The sequence below is a fragment of the Sus scrofa genome, chromosome 15 (assembly GCF_000003025.6).
Source record: "Sus scrofa isolate TJ Tabasco breed Duroc chromosome 15, Sscrofa11.1, whole genome shotgun sequence".
NCBI lineage: Eukaryota > Metazoa > Chordata > Mammalia > Artiodactyla > Suidae > Sus > Sus scrofa.
Window position 1 is genome coordinate 29006386 of NC_010457.5, and position 18935 is coordinate 29025320.

An 18935-nucleotide genomic window follows, 5' to 3' on the forward strand; every position below is an offset into this window, starting at 1 on the left:
GTGTTTAGGCAGCAAAATGCTAAAGCTGGTGTCCGGTCCTTTGGAGATGGATCTGATTTGTAAAAAATTGTTGCAAGATGGAGAGTGAGCCAAAATGCAGCTTTGCTGTCTGCTAGAGTGTGAGGTGTTGCCAGCTACAAGTATGAAAGGGCTAATTAATTTTAGAATGGACAAAAACCAGAAGGAAATCTTCATTTGCAAATAGCTAAAGCATTGACAAAGAAAAACCCAAATACATCAAACCTAGCTTGGTATTTTGAGAAGACAGGGTCGTCATTGACAGAAAAAGTATCTACTTTTTTGACACTGATAAAACTGTAAATGATGGTTTTAGCAGAGAACACCAGCATCTAAGGCTGTAGAATTTTCTTTTGTCCCAACTGTACCTCTCTTTACAGCATCATCTGAATTTCCTTAGAGGAATGATGCAGTGCAGACTCACTTTGGAATCTGGGATCCTTGGCCAAAACATGCACATTTGTTTCTTTTTAATTTGCTCACATGTATCATCAACACAACTAGAAGCCCTGTGCCATTGGTACTAGGCTAGCAAGCATAAATAAATATAGGATCAAAAATGAATTTGCTGTTTTGAATGCGTTTTGCCATTTGGGGTCAAATATTCAAAGAGATAGCTTTCCATTTCTAACCAAAGAGCAGGTGATAAATGACTGAGGTGGACATGACCCCAATCTACCTTATATCACCAAGTCTTACTTAATGCTGTAAGGGGAAGCAGTACCTTGACAGGACCTTAGTATTGCCCCCCCAGGGGGAGGTTGGGAGGACATTTATAGCATTTTGGGGTCTCCACTCAGATCATACGAGGCAGATCTTTCAGGGCAAGGCATTGATTGTGACTGGATCTTGTCCATGAGATAACAACTTAGGACGGACAGCACAATGAGCAGTAAACTGTGTGGGATCGACAGGTGGTCTGCAGAAAGTTCTTGAAGCTACAGCAAACTTACTCATTGGTTTATACCTTTATGTTTCCAAGCAAGAATCTCCTGGAACAAAGCATTAAATTGTGCAGATATGGAAGGACTCAGTCCTTCTTCCTGATGGTGAAGCCTGTGGACATAGGCAGCCTCCCTTCTCGCCTGATACCAAATCAAGTACTCATTCCCTTGACCAGCCTCTACCTACTTCAATCTTTTTTTTTTTTACTTGTTTTTTGTTTTTTTAGTACACACCTGCAGCATATGGAAGTTCCCAGGCGAGGGGTTGAATTGGAGCTGCTGCTGCCGGCCTGCACCACAGCCACACAGCAACCCTGGATCCTTAACCCTTGAGTGAGTCTAGGGACAACATTCACATCATCATGGATACTAGTCAGGTTCATTACCACTGAGCCATGACAGGAACTCCCTCCTTCGATCTTATTCTTCCTTGGGAGCTTTTATTTCCTCCATTTTAACGTACTTGCTTGGAGACAGGCACAGTCAGAGTTGTGAATCCCTGAACCGAGGAGCAGAAATGAGTAATGTGTCAATGTTTCTTAAGCTAATTAAGGTCACAGAAGACCTAGACACCACTCTGTTCTTTCCATGACACCAGGAAAAATGTCAGAATGCAAATATTTCTATTTGAAATAATTCTATATGGAGTATGGGACTACATTTTTACCAACAATATACAGTGTGTGAAAGAGATTTAAATACAGTTCACAAAATAATTTTTTAATCAAGAAAAGTCTTCCCATTAACTTTTTCACATTGAAAGTTTAGAAGGAAAAAAAAAGCTATTTATATCTGACTGCAGCTTTGGACCACCAGGCTTATGCAAAAGCAGAAGATGAAAACCATTGGGCTAGAAAGTAACACAGCTGGCAAACTCAATCTGCTTGGCTGCCTAATTAGCAGCTGTAGGGGATTGCATTTGCAGTCTCACAGGAAGCTTGTTGCCATGACTTAAAGGACACAGGAAGCAGAGATTACTGGGTCTTTGTGACCACATGGTAGAGGAAACCTTTTTTTTTTTTAATTGAGAGGATTCTGAGACTCCCTTCATCCAAGTCCTCTTCGCCCTTCACTGGGCTGGCCCCCATGATCATTGATATCTGTCTTATACTTCCAGTTCTGGCAGAATGGTCCAGGTTATGCCTCAATAACTAACAGCTCCAAAATCTCACACAAAATCTTAAAGCATCAAAATGGATTTCTCCCTCACAGGAGTGCTCAATACAGAGTGGCCAATGGCTTTAGTCAACAGAGGCAGAGACAGAGGGCAGTTCCATTTTAGAACACTCTCGTATGTTTGTGGTAAGAGAGGTGTCATGGAGAAGCAAACGCTGGCTCCTAGCTTCCACCTGGAAGTAACACGGTCCACTTGCATTCCGATTTCATCCAAAAAGTATGTCACACATGACATGGGCACACAGGACATCCAAAGGAGAAGAAAACTCAGTTCTACAAAGTGCCCAGTAAAAGGGACACAAGGACACAGTGTTCATGACTTGCAACCTCCAATATTAACTTGGGTTTGGGAAATAGCCATTCATACACTCAAGTCTCAGCTCCATCAACAACTAGTAGGCAGCATGAAAAGTACTGAGACAGAAAATGGGCTCCAGAGAATGGTTTGCATTATCCCTCTGATTGTTTTTACCAGTGGGGTGGGTTTACTTAAAGGAACCAAAGCATGAAAGACATTAACATACTAATCTGTCCCTTTCTTTAATCAATGCTCAATTGTTCTTTCTTCTGTGAAACGTCCTGTGACTCCTTCAGGCTATATCTTTTGCTTGGCTTTCTTTGCTTAGAGCCCAGTGCACTGTCCTATACCTCTGCTTAGCACATGGTCACTCTTGGATAACTGAGTGATAAATGACTAGACGTGTGTTAAATCAGTATGCCAGAGCTCAATATTTTAATTCTCTATTTAGTTAACAAATATAGCTCATTTTTCCCCAATTAGATGATACGCTTCTCAGAGGCTTACAAAGCTCTCTGTGGAGCTCCACAAAGTGCCTAGGCCAAGGGCAGGTGTAGAGTGGAAGAACTGTGAATTGCTGACAGTTAATTGATTGAGGAAAAGCAAACAGACAAAAAGCAGCAAGAAGCTGATGGATGTGAGCTGAGCACTTCTCTGCTCCTCAAAGAATAGATGATGTTGCTGTCAGGAACACATAGCTTAACCTCCCTCTCAGCCTTGCCATACAGAGTGCGCTGGAAGACCACTGAGTAGAAGTGACATTTGGCTGGGCTCATGGAGGACAGTCATTAATATTGCTAACAGGCCGTGTGTCAGACTTGGCCCAACATGAACACCAGATGCATCCTTCCAAGCAACCAGGAGGCCCTCTTGATGGCTCCTTTAGGCCAGGCACTCTGCATCTGCTTCCATCCAGGCGGACTGGCTGCTTGGTACCTGACAGCATCCATGGCAAGAACTGATGCTCTCTCAGTGTGATTCCACTGCATGAAAAATGAACGTAGTGAGGGGGTTGAGTCCTGCTGTCAGACCTGGACAACAGATGGTGTGGTGCTGATGACAGAGGACAGCCAAGGGAAGATAATCTGGACCTGCTTCTGCAGTCCCAGCTGAGTGAACTAAATTCAGCAAGGATTTATATAGTGTGATGTGCCCACTTCATGTCTAGCCCTGTGGTCAGGAAAATGGGAGGAGAAGTAACGTACCCTTTGGCAAAGACAAGCTAATAGAGTCGGACAGCGTGTGATCAGACCAGGAAATAAATTCCCCTCTGGGGTCAAGAGTTAAGAATTTATTTTAAGCTTTCTGCTGAGGGATTCACAGACATCATTTATTTTAATTCTTCAACCATCCTATAAGGAGATACTAATGACAATATTTTCCAGATGAGGAAACCAAAGCTGAGAGATTACATGACCCAAGGTCAGACAGTTGATAAGATCAAGATTTAAGCCTTTGATTCTGAAGAACATGTTATGTTCTACATTATATACTCAGGGTTATTGAGTTCAGAAAAGGCAGGCCTAGAGTGTGACTAATAATATGAAACATTTACATAGTGCTCGTGGGTAGTCTCACACCTTTCTAAGAAGAACTCATCCAACCTTCAGAGCAACTCCATATATTAGGTACTAATAGATTTTCACCTTACAGGCAAGGTAACTAGTCCACATAGATTTTAAATAATTAGTCCCAAACCCCACAATTACATGGAGTGGGGATTTGGACCCAGATGAGGATATCACTTCTTCTTGCTCACTATGCCATATTAAATAGTACTGGTAATATTTACTCCTCCTGTCCCCAAAATGTGACTAGGCCTTTGAGTGGGTAATTGGTTACTTTTATCTGTCTTGGCTCAAATCAGAAGTTCCCAAGCATCTCACAGTCCTCTCTGGCCTTTGTTTTCGAGCCATAGACAGCTATGTTCACATTTGGTCCCCTAGACTTGAGAACACAAGCATGCACCCTGCTGTGATAGGACACACCAGGGTCCCCAGGCAATGATGGTGACACCAACTTTCCCCTGCTAGGAGCCCATGGCCTTAAAGCTTAGGTGTGGTCAAAGTGGATCCAGAGACAGAGACACAGACAGGTAGCGACAGATATATAGAGAGGTAGATAGATTATAGATTGAGAGATTGTAGATAGATGGATACGATATAGATTGTCAATACATAAATAGATGATGATAGATAAAGACAGATAGATAATAGATATTTTAGATGATAGATAGATAAAGACAGATAATAGATATTTTTTAACTTCTGCACAAACTAGGAAGACAGTGTGGAAGTTGGGGAAAATGCCATTGGTGAATGGGTCAGTTACTCTGCTCCTGATTCAGTACCCAGGAAAGATGGCAAGACTTTTGAGAACAAGACTTTCTGATAGAAGGCCTGTCGTGAGAAGAGGCTCTTAGCCTTATGAATCATTGCTTTGTACAAGTTTGACAGAAAAGGATGCAGTGCTGCCAAAGTCAAGGAATCATGTAGATTTGGACACAGCACATTCCTCCTGATAATTGTGGATAGAAGACTGGAAGACCTACCCCAAATGGTCTGAAACATGGCAGGCCCTAAGAGTTCTGAAATGGTTCTCAAGAGGGTAAGAGTTCTCTGAAAAAAAGGCATCACATTTCTTAACTACTCTGACAAATAAGGATTTGGAGTCAGATTTAATTTGATTTGAAACAAATAAAGTAATGAAAGATTCTTGGACATAAGTAAATTAAAATGCTCTCGGTAAGTGTATATAATCTTAAAATTTTGCACTTTAAATACTTGGTACAGTATTAGTTTGAGTATCTGGAAAATGTTTTCCTTCTCTTTTCCCTAAGCATACACATACAATGAAAGAAAAGAATAGAGATAGGGACAGGTAGCAAAGCTAAAAGATTTTTGGTGGCAGATGTAAAAGTGAATACCAACTAGTTTTCCAAGTAATGGAATCAGATGTTTAGTTCAGCAGGAGTCCGTTGTGTATCTAATTTTTCCATTAAGATTTTCATAAACAGAGACCTGATAATCACTTTTGCAGAGAATACTGACGAGGAGTATTTGCTCAGTTGAAGGGGAGGAAAATGAATATGTGCATTTAAAATTTTTATGATTACATTTTTACTGAAGGGAGGAGGATGACTGTAGTGTTTCATAATGACTTTAATGCAATGGGTTCCACTTAGAGGAGATGACATGTTGAAATGTGATGTGTAAAGATGTGCAGAACGCTTCCCCAGTAATTGGATTCAAGCAACAACACTGGGCATTGTCAAATCATTCACAACTTTTTTTCAAAAGGTCTCCTTCCTTCTTCTGGGAGAAAAAATGCACATATTGTAGAGCATCATGACCTTACCAACACTTAAAAAGGAAATTAAAAATTATTTCACCTAAGTGCATTTGCATTTCAATCAAGCATATGCTAAAGTTTATGCAACTTCTAACTACACAGTTTTTTCTCTTCACTTCCTCCTATTAAAAAAGCACAGGATTTTGGAGCTGAATGGTGTATTTTATGAGTAATTTTCATGTAACATTGTCATTGTGGAAAGAGGAAATGAAGGCCTATCAAAAGTAACTTACTTATGAGTCTACCATAAATTGATGGCAAAAACAGGACCAAACTTCCTGTATAGTTGGGGAATAGCAGAGGTCAAATGAAGAGAGGGGGCTCTGTCCCCCTAAACTTCATATGTTGAAATCCTAGTCCCCCAAATTTGGTGGTATTTGAAGGGGAAGTCTTTAGGAGATGACTAGGTCATGAGGGTGGAGCCCTTGTGAATGAGATTAGTACTTTTATGAAAAGAGGTTCCACAGAGCTCGCTAACCTCTTCTACCCAGCTAGATTAATGGAAAATCCATGGCCTGGAAGAGAGCCCTCACCGGACCACGCTGGAAGTCTGACCTTGGACTTCCATCCTCCAGAATCGTAAGTAGTACATTTCTACTGTTCACAAGCTACCCAGTCTATTGTATTTTGTCCAGCAGCCCAAACAAACACAGAGAGCTTCAGGGAATCAGGGACCAATCACACTTTGGAAATACCAAAGAGAGCTGAAGGAGGATGACAGCTGATGAAATTGTTGTAAGCAGATCGTTGATGATCTATTTAGTCAGGATTCTCTTGGTCACAAGGGGCAGAAAACTACATAAAACTATCTTGCACTAAAGGAAAAATTATATCCTCATGTAACCAAGAGGCCTGAATATGCAGGTGATTTCAAGTACTCCTAAACTCAGGTGCCCCAGGGACAAGCAGTGCTTTCTCCTGAGCTGTTTATTAGCTCTCTGTGTTGGTCTCATTCTCCCCCATAGGTAGTGTCTTCCTCTGTGATGATGAAACAGACCACCTATAATCTTGTATTCATATGCTCTCAGTTTAGCAACCACAGTTGGAAAATAATACCTGTTTTCTAAAATTTAGATATTGATCACAAGGCAAAACATTATTTTGCCCTTCTTAGATCACACGAAATCTAGATTCAAGAAATTGGCCGTATTTAGGTCACATTTCAATACTGTATTTGATGTGATACAGAGGGATTTTATGATTCGTTGATGGAAGGGAGCATTAAAAAAAGCTAATAGAATCTTAAAAGAAGGGATAGTGTGAATGGAAGAAACAGGGAAGAAATATACTAGAACATAAAAACAATAGCTTGAGTTTTCCTTTACTGACCACACACACCCTTCTAAAACATTCATTTCCATCTAACAAATCACAAATGCCTGTGTACAATTAAGTCATACTCAATGCTTCCCAAAGAGTCATGGCCCTAAGTCACTTTCAGATGTTACATATTCATGGTATGTCATGAATGCATTGGCTTTTCAATCCAAGGGATGTTCATTCTGCCTCTATGCCTGTTGAAATCCTATTTTAATATTCTGTTGTCTATGAATATAACAAATGATCAATTTAATCACCCAAAACATACCAATTTAAAAATGAAAGGAAAGTAAGATAATAATCCAAAATATTCTCATTCAGAAAGCAGAAAAATGGAGTAACCTAGAGAGTCCTTGGTTCAGAGCAACATCACATGCTCCTAGGCAGGAATAGTAGTCACTGTCTGCACTAGTAGGGAAGTGAGACCCTGGTGAGTCATCTGGCTGCCCTAATCCTGGTCTCTAGCACCTTTACCTCCATGCTTACACCTGACGGGGGCATAGAAACAATTGACATTCTAGAAGTTCTATCACTTTAGAGCCCATTTCCTACAGATACAATTGTAGGGATCTTGGAGTTGCTCTAGAATTTAAGAAAACACACATCCCTATTTGACAAGATAATGTTTCTCTGCCAATACAGCTACTTTAAAACTCCAGTCAACTGATAAAGCTATTACATGCCTATGAACTCTGGTGAGTAACCAACACTAGAACGTTTAAAAAGACATGGTCTATGACTATTGACTGTAGTCTGGTAGATTGTTTATGATAGTGATAGGCCTTAATGCCAGGATGTAATGATGCAGTGGGGCACCTCCCAGAATCCCTGTCTGAGACTGAAACCCTCATTTCCCTACTGTTGAGAGTTTGACAACAAATGATTTTCCACTGTCTCTCTCTAGACTTTTCCTTCAGAGGAAGAGAGCTGCCTTGCACAAGTTTTTCCCCTCTCCTGAGTTTAGCCTGTATCCAATATCTGGTCAATGAAGAGATTTAAATACCCAGAGATATAAGTGCCCCCCAGATAACTCTGAAGGGGCAACCATTCTCATAACTACAGATAGGACGGACTGAAGGCTTTATTGTTACTGTATCACTCTGCCCAGTCCTGATTCCTTTATTCTCCAGACTTGTTGATTCTGAAAGGACCCTTTCCAACAAAGCTCATGCTTGCAAATCCTCATCTCAGAGTCTGCTTACCAGGAAACCCAACATATGATAGATGGCAACAGGAATGTCCTAAGGAAGAAGACTCTAAAATGAAATTTTGGAACTAAGCTAAGTTATCTACTGGCTGGCAGACAATGAGAATCCCCAAAAAATGGCGGTTGGTGGAGCATGGCATGTGGAAGCAGTGTAATTGTTTACACATTCCCAGTGACAAAATGGGATGGTGTGCTGGGAAGAGGGAAAGCATTGATGTGTGAAGTATATCACGTGTTTGAGAAATATTTTATAATCAGTAATTATAAGAACAGTGGAACTGAATGGATATTGCTGTGGGCAATGAATTAGTTGAAGATAAAAATGAAATGAAAGGCCGAGGTGATTAATCTTCAACCATAGATTAAGGCTAGAGGGTCTCCTTAGCAGTATATAAAGAGAATTTCATCTCCTACAATGGGAAAGAAGAAAAAGCTGAGAGTGGGGCTCAAGATTTAATTATAATAGCAATAGAGCCCAAGAGGAGGTTGAATTTTCAACCAACCCTAACAGGACTGCTATGACAGTATAAGGGCTTTTTTTTTTAGAAAGAAATTGATTCTGAGACAACCAAAAGATGCCAGATTTTTAGTTTGGCCTCCTATCAGACAGAGTTCCATCAGAAAAGCAAATCAGTAGGATATATATACATACACTATTTTGTTTGTGTGTATGTGTGCACATGTGCATGTACGTGTATACATAGATAGACATATGAATACACATAAGTACATCTATATATATGAGATTTATTGCAAGTAATTGGCTTATGCAATTAAGGAATCTGGCTAAGCAAGTCTGAAATCCATCTGTTGGACAAACCATTAGGAGGGACAGTCTGGAAACTCTCTCATATCTACAGAATACCTTCATAAAAACATCTAGATTCATGTTTTATTGAAATAATTAGGGACAAATAACCTGACAGGGTTGGTACATATAACTTATCCTCCTGGGCCCAGAGCAGGATAGGATCTACAGTAGCTGCAGGCTGTGTTCATCACACTTATCACCTCATAGTTTCTATGGAGAAAACAGGACACAGTTTACATGGACCCCTTGCTTAGGGTTACTCAAGATTACAATCAAGAAGTTATCTATAGTAGGAAAAGATGCCATGTGAAGTTTTTGGTGTGATCCAACAGAAGAGACCCATCACAGACTTGGGCCATTATACACTTCAAACACAGCTCTTGATGTGCTCTTGGACTCTACTAAAGATGAACTCCCCTAATCAAGGGACCAAAATACATAACTGTCATGAAGATGAACCTCTGTATGAGGGCACCAGTCAGGCCAAAGAGCAAGATATTATAGACATTGGCAGGGTAACTTTCACCAAAGCTCAAGAACTCCCAGAGCTCCCCAGTGAACAGGATTCCAGCCCCTAGCTAGACTGTGTGGCCAAAACCCATCAGAACATAGGACCTGTCAGACATCCAAATCCAGAAGAGCAGAGAATTTCAGATAAGTTACTAAAAAGAACCACACCAAAGCACATTATAATTAAATTCTCAAAAGTTAAAGCCAAGGATAGAATCTTAAAAGCAGCAAGAGAAAAACAAATTGTTAAATACAAGGTAACATCCACAAGACTATTAGAAGGTTTTTCAGCAGAAACTTTCCAGACCAGAAGGGAGTGACAGGATACAGTCAAAGTGCTAAAAAACAAACAAACTAACTAAAAAAATCAAGAATACGCTACCTGGCAAAGTTGTCCTTAGAACTGAAGGAGAGATAAAGAGATTTCCATACAAGCAAAGATGAAAGAGTTCATCACTACTAGTTTGGTCTTACAAGAAATGTTAACAGGACTTCTTTGAACTGAAACAAAAATATACTAATTACAAGAAAACATATGAACATATAAATCTCATGTTAAAGATAAATACATTTATATGTGAAATCTAAAAAATACAACAAACCAGTGAATATAGCAAAAAAGGGTAAGACAGAGATATGGAGAACAAACTAGTGGTATCAGCAGGTAAAGGGAAGGGGGAGAAAGAAAATATAGGGGCAAGATATTAAGAGGTATGAACTATTAAATATAAAATAATCTATAAGAATATATTATACAACAAGGGAATATAGCAAATATTTTATAGTAACCATAAATGGACTATAATCTTTTGAAATTGTTAATTACTATATTGTACACCTGTAACTAATATAATATTGTCTATCAGATTTACTTCAATTTTAAAAATAAATAAATAAAAGGCTTCTGTACCTGTTTAATTGTTAAAAAAAAGATTAAACACACATCAAGCTTCTTTTCCAGCCACATTGTATAGAACTATAAATCAATTACAAGAATAAAACTAGGGAATTCACAAATACTTGGAGACTAAACAGTGTGATTCTGGATAACCAGTGAGTCAAGAAGAAATCAAAAGAGAAATAAAAAAAATCTTGATACAAATGAAAATGGAAATGTAGCATACAAAAATTTATGAGATGCACCAAAAATAGTTCTAGGAGGGAAGTTCATAGTGATAGCCAAAAACATTAAAAAAAAAGAAGTCTCAGAAAACAACTTAACTTTACACCTCAAGGAACTAGAAAAAGAAGAACAAACTAAGCTCAAAATTAGTAGAAGGAAGGACATAAAAATAATCAGAACGGAAATGGAGAGTAAAAAGTCTGAACAAAATAGACAACATTCTAGCTAGAATTACCAAAGAGATAGAGAGAAAACTTAAATAAAATAAGAAATGAAAGGGGAGATGTTACAACTGATAATACAGAAATACCAAGGATCGTTAAGACTACTAAAATGTCATTCGTAGGACATGGATGGAACTAGAGATTCTCATTAAGTCAAGTAAGTCAGTAAAAGACAGACACCATGTGATAACACTTATATGTGGAATCTAAAATATGGCACAGATGATCCTATCTACAAAACAGAAACAGATCGTGGACATGGAGAGCAGACTTGTGGTCACCAGGGGGTGGGAGGAAGGAGTAGGATGGATGAGGAGTTTGGGGTTGGTAGATACAAACTGTAATATTTGGAATGGATGGGCAATGGGCTCCTACTCTACAGCACAGGGAACTGTGAGTGATTGAGTCACTTTGCTGTACAACATAAATTGAAGAAATGTTGTAAAATACTTTAATAACAAAAAATAAAAAACTAAAAATAATATGAGAGAAAAAATAAAATATATAAACCTGAAAAAAAATAAACACTGACAAATTGAACAACCTACAGGAAATGGATAAATTCGTCAAAATCTATAACCTTAAGACTGAATCATGAAGAAATAGAAAATCTGAACTGACCAATTATCAGTAAAGAAATTGAATTAGTAATCAAAACCCCCCTAACCAGACAGCTTCACAGTTAAATTCTACTAACCATTTAAAAAAGAATTAGTACTAGTACCTCCCAAACTTTTAGAAGGATCAAAGAAGAGGAAGAAATTCCTAACTCATTTTATAAGGCCAGACAAGAACACTACAAGAAAAGAACATTTCAAGTCAATATCCATGATGAACATTGATGCAAAACTCCTCAACAAAATATTAGTCAACTAAATTAAACTATACTGTCAAAGGATTGTACATCATGATCGAGTGATATTTATTTCAGGGATGCCAGGATGGGTTTAACATATATGAATCAATCAGTGGGATGCACCACACTAACAAAGTAAAGGATAAAAATCATATGATTAACCTCAATAAATGCAGGGGGGGAAAGCATGAAAGAAATCCAATGTCCATTCATGGTAAAAAAACTTTCAACAAACTGCCTATAGAGGGATGTACCTCATCGTAATAAAGACCATGTGACAAGTGCACAGCTTACATCAAATTTAGTGGTGAAAAGCTGAAAGCTTTTCCTCTAAGAGCAGGAACAAAATAAGGATGCCCACTCACTGTATTCAACATAGTACTGGAAATTCTATCCAGAGCAATCAGGCAAGAGAAAGAAATAAAATCATCCAAAATCTAAAGGAAAAGGAAAAGTGTCTCCATTTCTAGACGATATAATATTTTATGTTTAGAAAACCTAAAGACACCACCAAAAAAGTATTAGAACTAATAAATGACTTCAATAATATTGCAGGATACAAAATCAATACACAAAAATCAGTTTAGTTTCTATCCACTAACAATGAGCTATCATTATGAGAAATTAAAGAAATAGTCTCATTTATAATTGTGTTCTAATAACTAGTACTTAGAAATAAATTTAACCAAGGAGGTGAAAATTTGTACACTGAAGAATATGAGACATTTATGAAAGAAATTGAAGAAGACTCAAATAAATGAAAGATATTCCATGTTCATAGATTGGAAGAATTCATATTTTTAAAGTTCCAATCTACCCAAAATAATCTACAGTTTCAATTCAATTCCTATCAACATTCTAATGGCATTTTTCACAGAAATAGCACAAGCTATCCTAAAATTGTATGGAACCAGCAAAAGACTGATTAGCCAAAGCAATCTTGAAAAAGAAGAATAAATCTAGAATCATCACACTTTCTAATTTCAAACTATATTACAAGCTATAGTATTCCAAATAATATGGAAGTGCAGTAAATTAGACAAGAGGTCAATGCAACACAATAGAGAGTCAAGAAATAAACCCATATATATATGGTCAATGAATGTGGGACAAAGCAGTCAGGAATATACAATGGAGAAAAGATAGTTAATAAATGGTGTTGGGAAACTGGACAGTACATGTAAAAGAATGAAACTGGACTACTGTTTTACACCATCGCAAGTGTCAAGTCAATATGTATTAAAGACTTGAATGTAAGAACTAAAACCATAGAACTCCTGGACGAGAACATAGAAGGTAATCTCCTTCACATCAGTGTTGGCAAGGATTATTTTAGTTTTGACAACAAAAGCAAAAGCAACAAAAATAAAAATAAATCAGTGGAACTACATAAAATTTAAAGGCTTCTGCACAGCAAAGGAAACCATCAACAAAATAAAAAGGCAACCAACTGAATGGGAGAAAATATTTGCAAATCATGTATCTGATAAGGGGTTAAAATCCAAAATATTTAAAGACTCATATAACTTAATAGCAAAAAAAAAAAAAAAATCCCCTAGACAATCCAGTCAAAGAATGGGCAGAGGAACTGAGAAGACAGTTTTCCAAAGGAGATATTCAAATAACTTCCAGGTAAATGAAAAGGTGCTCAGCATTACCAATAATTAGGGAAATCAAATCACAATGAGCTATAACCTCACCTTTTAGAATGCATATGATCAAAATACAAGAGATAACAAATACTGGCAAGCATGTAAAAAAAAAAAAGAGAAAATCCCTGTGCACTGTTGGTGGGAATGTAAATTAGTGTAGCCACCATGGGAAACAGTATGGAGTTTCCTTTAAGAATTAAAAAAGAATTACCATATGATCCAGCAATTTCACTTGTGGATATATACTCAAAAGAAATGAAAAGAGGATCTTGAAAAGATAGCTGCACTCCCATGTTCACTGCAGCATTATTCACAATTCACAATAGCCAAGACATGGAAAAAAATTCACTGGTTGAGCAGATAAAGGAGATGTGGCTATATATATGCAATGGGTATTATTCAGTCATGAGAATGAAGGAAAGCCTGCTGTTTGTGAAAACACAGATGGAATTTGAAGGCATTTTGCTAAATGAAATAAGCCAGACAGAAAAAGACTGCATGCTATCAATTAAAAAGTCAAACTCCAACTTCTATAAAAGAGTAAAAGAGCGGTTGCCAGGGGCTGAGGTGTGGGAAAAATTGGCAAGGTTATTCACCTATAAGATGAATAATATGAAGGTCTAATGTAAAGCATGATGAGTATAGCTGATAACATTGTTTTATATAATTGAAATTTCCTAAGAGAACAGAAGTTAAATGTTCTCAAAAAAAAAGGAATAATACATGAGTTGATGGCTGTATTAACTAATGATATTAGGGGAATCCTTTCACATGTGTATGTAGGTCAAATCACCACAATGTATAGTTTAAATATCCTACAGTTTTATTTCTCAATTATACCTCAGTAAAGCTGAATTTAAAAATAAATTAATTACATAAAATGGTTGTTGTACACAACTAAGTTTTGGGGTAATTTGTAAATTCAGTAATAGGAGTGGAACAGAATTTGGTACCAGAAATGGAGTGGTGTTATAACTTAGGCCTAAAACATGTAGTGTTGTCTTCAGGATTGGGTGTTGAGCAGAACCTGGATAGGCTTTGAGGGAACTTTTGGTGGAAACACCATGAAACTCAAGGAGGTTGTTGGTGAAGTCTCATGGAAAGGTGATACTGAAAGCTGAGGACTGTTTTGGTCCTGTGCTTCCAGGCTGGTGAGGCTCTGGGACATTGGTGGACAGAATCCACTAAACTCCCAGACAACAGCCAGCATCAACTTCTAAATGTGTGTGTGACTGTTAACCACATATCCTGTACATATTTTATACTGTTATTTCTGGTCTTTGCACACATTTTTTTTTTTTAATTTTATTTTCCCACTGTACAGCAAGGGGGTCAGGTTATCCTTACATGTATACATTACAATTACAGTTTTTCCCCCACCATTTCTTCTGTTGCAACATGAGTATCTAGACATAGTTCTCAATGCTATTCAGCGGGATCTCCTTGTAAATCTATTCTAGGTTGTGACTGATAAGCCCAAGCTCCCGATCCCTCCCACTCCCTCCCCCTCCCATCAGGCAACCACAAGTCTCTTCTCCAAGTCCATGATTTTCTTTTCTGAGGAGATGTTCATTTGTGCTGGATATTAGATTCCAGTTATAAGTGATATCATATGGTATTTGTCTTTGTCTTTCTGGCTCATTTCACTCAGTATGAGATTCTCTAGTTCCATCCATGTTGCTGCAAATGGCATGATGTCATCCTTTTTTATGGCTGAGTAGTATTCCATCGTGTATATATACCACATCTTCCGAATCCAATCCTCTGTCGATGGACATTTGGATTGTTTCCATGTCCTGGAACCCTTTGCACACATTTTTAAAAAATAGGATTGCATTGACTATACATTTTTGTCTTCTTTTCATTTAATATTAATTGCTATTTTAAAATATTCTTTTTTGATTCTTTTTTTTATTACTCAATGAATTTTATTATATTTGTAGTTGTACAGCAATCATCACAACCAAATTTTATGGCATAAAATATTTGTAATGGTGCTTAATATTCCATTGTATAAATATAGAGTAATTTATCCTTTTATGTAAATGGGGGCATTTATCCTCTTGTGTCCAAAGAAGCAATTATTTTGTTTCCAGTCTTACAGTATTATTGATAAAGTGATGTTGAAAATTCTTAAACCTTAATATTTATCCTTATGTAGAAAACTGTGATGAAAAGAATGATAATGCCAATTATTTCAAAGGTAATTTTCATTGTATTATTCAATTTTAATTGTGGAATTTAAGGATGCAAGCATGTGTGTTTTGAAATAGAGTGGAAAGAGATCTGCTAAAAAAAAAAGTAAATAAAATAAAAAATAATAAATGTGTGTGTGAGGTGCACATAAATGCTGCCTGTTGTGACTTATATATAGGAAAGATTTTGAATTTTAATGTTTTTGGTAACCAGCCATTCTTCTATTTAGATGTGTTATCAGGGGTTTTCATGCTAGAGAACCAATATCTGAAAAAAATAATTTTTTGATTTAAAAAAAAAATTGGCCATTCCCATAGCATGTGGAAGTTCCTGGGCCATGGATCGAACCCACACCACAGCAATGACCCGAGCCATGGTAGTGACAGCACCAGATCCTTAACCCACTGAGCCTCTGGGGAACTCCAAAAATAACTTTTCCATTGTATATGTATTTAATTTATCTTGTTGTATTGACTTCTAGAATAGCCAAAATAGTGTTAAGTAAGCATGTGTGTAGTAAATGTTCTTGTCCGTCCCTTTGTTAACAGTAACATGAAGAAGCTTTATAGCAGTAATTATAGCTATCATTGAATGTTATAATGTGCTCTATGTATAATAATGGTGTAGCATAGTGTTTAAAAGAGAAGATTCAGAGTCCAGCTGTCTTGATTTTAATCCCACTTCTACTCTTACAGTTTGACCTTAGGCAAGTCATTTTACAATTCTTCAGTTTGCTCATCTGTAAGACAGGGATACCAATGATCTGCTTAGCTAGCTCATTAAGCTATTGTAGGCATTAAATGGATAAGTAAAGTTAGAATCACTCAGTGCAATGTCTGACCCTCAGTAAATGTTATACAGTGTCTGTTGTTATTAACCTTTATCAAGTGCATATTATATCCAGACTCTATGGCAGGAGCTTTAATACATTGCACACATAGTTTACAACCCTTCTGTGAAGTGTGCGCTCTTTTCCTAATATTTCAGGGGGGAATCTGCAGCTCCACAGGATTAAGCAACATCGCCTGGTGCTCAAGTGTAAATGGCAGAGCAATATTTTGAGCTGAAAGATACAGGATTACCTAGTTCATATTTTCTTCCAGCAATGTGATTGGTATGCTTCCTATTCCAATGCAAGTACTCTAAAAAAATAAAGAGAAAAAAAAGCATACACAGCTCCTGCTCTCAGGAATCTTAAAACCCCAGGAGTCAGTTAGGGCTGCCAGCACATACTCAGTTTGCTGGGTCTCTGGAGAGGAGGCAAGAGGAGCAGTAGCAAGGCACCTGGCTCAGTCCAAAAGTGCCAAAATGTGAACGTTAAGGAAAGCAGCTGCCTTGGATTTCCCTGAAGAGCAGTAAGCTGTCAGGTGCGGAGATTGCGTGACAAAGGGCCCAGGTTGTCTCCCTACAGGGATCTGATGTTTGACCTCGGTTTGCTGTTATTCTGAAGTCATGATGAAAGGCGGCAATGAGGAGAGCCAAAGAAACGTCTGGCAGGGAAGGTTGGTTCCACTGAATAAATTGCAGCGATTAAGGAATGAACATGTCTGGAGATCTCTAAAATAACTTTTCCATTTTAATGATACTTCATTTCCAACAGGCTCTACCTTCAACCTGGACCTTCTTTATGACATTCAACTGCACATTTTCAAGTGTTTCTTTGATGGCCGCATAGGTAAGAACAACAGTGTCTTCTGAGACCGCAATCCAAGTAAAATTGAAGTCATTACCCAAGGTTACCTTCCCACCTAGACCTTATGATTGACATAGTCATCACCTCATTGTGCCTGCTTAACACTGTCAAATCATTCTTGTCCCTCTCCTTTGAGATAATCACTGGGTTCTACTGAATTTTCCTCAATCTTACTCTCTTTTTAACTACAGCTATCTCTATCTTTCATACTCACATAATTACACCGTCAGATTATGACTATTTTTTTAACAAAATTCCTTCTTTTCACTTCATATCCCTCCTACCCAGTTTGCAAAAATAAGCCATTCAAAATACCCTTTCAGGAGTTCTGTTGTGGCTCAGTGGAAACGAATCTGACTAGCAACCATGAGGACACAGGTTCGATCACTAGCCTTGCTCAGTGGGTTAAGGATCCTGTGTCTCTGTGAGCGGCTCCAATCTGGCATTGCTGTGGCTGCAGCTGGCAGCTCCGATTCGACCCCTAGCCTGGAAACCTCCATATGCTGTGGGTGTGGCCCTAAAAAAGCAAAAAAAAAAAATACCCTTTCATATTTAATATTTTAGTCTATCCTTTAGTAGGAAAAGGAAAAAATAGTAACATCACCAGATATGTCATTTGGATACTATGACCCCACCATAAAACGTGACCAGAAAGACCTTCACTTTAATCATGAGAAAAAATATCAGACATACCCAGGCTGAGAGAAATTCTGCAGGATCCTTGGCCAGCAGGCCTTACTACTGCCAAGGTCATGAAGAGCAAGTAAAAACTGAGAAACTGCCACAGATGAGAAGAAACTCAGAAAGTATGACAAACACACTGTGATACTTGGTCTTCATCCTGAAGTAGCAAGAGGACATTAATGGAAAGACTAGTCAAATCCAAATAAAGTTTGGAATTTAGTTAGTCATAAGGTGCCAATGTTGATTACTTAGTTTTGACAAATGTTCCACAAAATCAAAGATGATGACTAAGAAAACTAGCAATCACACATGAAAATAGCATTTCTTCTACACTTACGAGGATATCTCTGCCATGTCTAGATATTTTTATTTGTTAGTGTCTGAAATTAAAATATTTTCTTGTGAAATAAATTGGCATAAGATATCATTTCTTAAACCAGCTCACCCTGAAGGTGAGATTACATCTGCAGATGCTAAAAAAAAAAATGAGTTCTCAGCACAGAAATTATCTAATTAATAGCCAACATGACGTCTACTTAACACTCTTATGTGCTATCTCCATCCATAAAGGCCACCCCTCATTTACACAAATGTTCATATTCATTCCTGGTAGTATTTATCTTGTAAAGCTATGAAAATTGCTGAAACATTATTTTGCATATCTTTGGACGTTTGAGCCTGCGAGAAAATATTCAAGCACAGTGAAGGGTCTATTTGCCAGACACTACTTTACCAGACGGAAAGTAAAGTTTGCCAAATTCTGTGTTCCTCTCAGCATTTTTTAAGTAAATAATTTCTCCTGAACCTTCTGAGACTTCGATGTACCACTTTTCAAACTGCTTGAAAGCTAAGACATATAAACAAGAGAAATT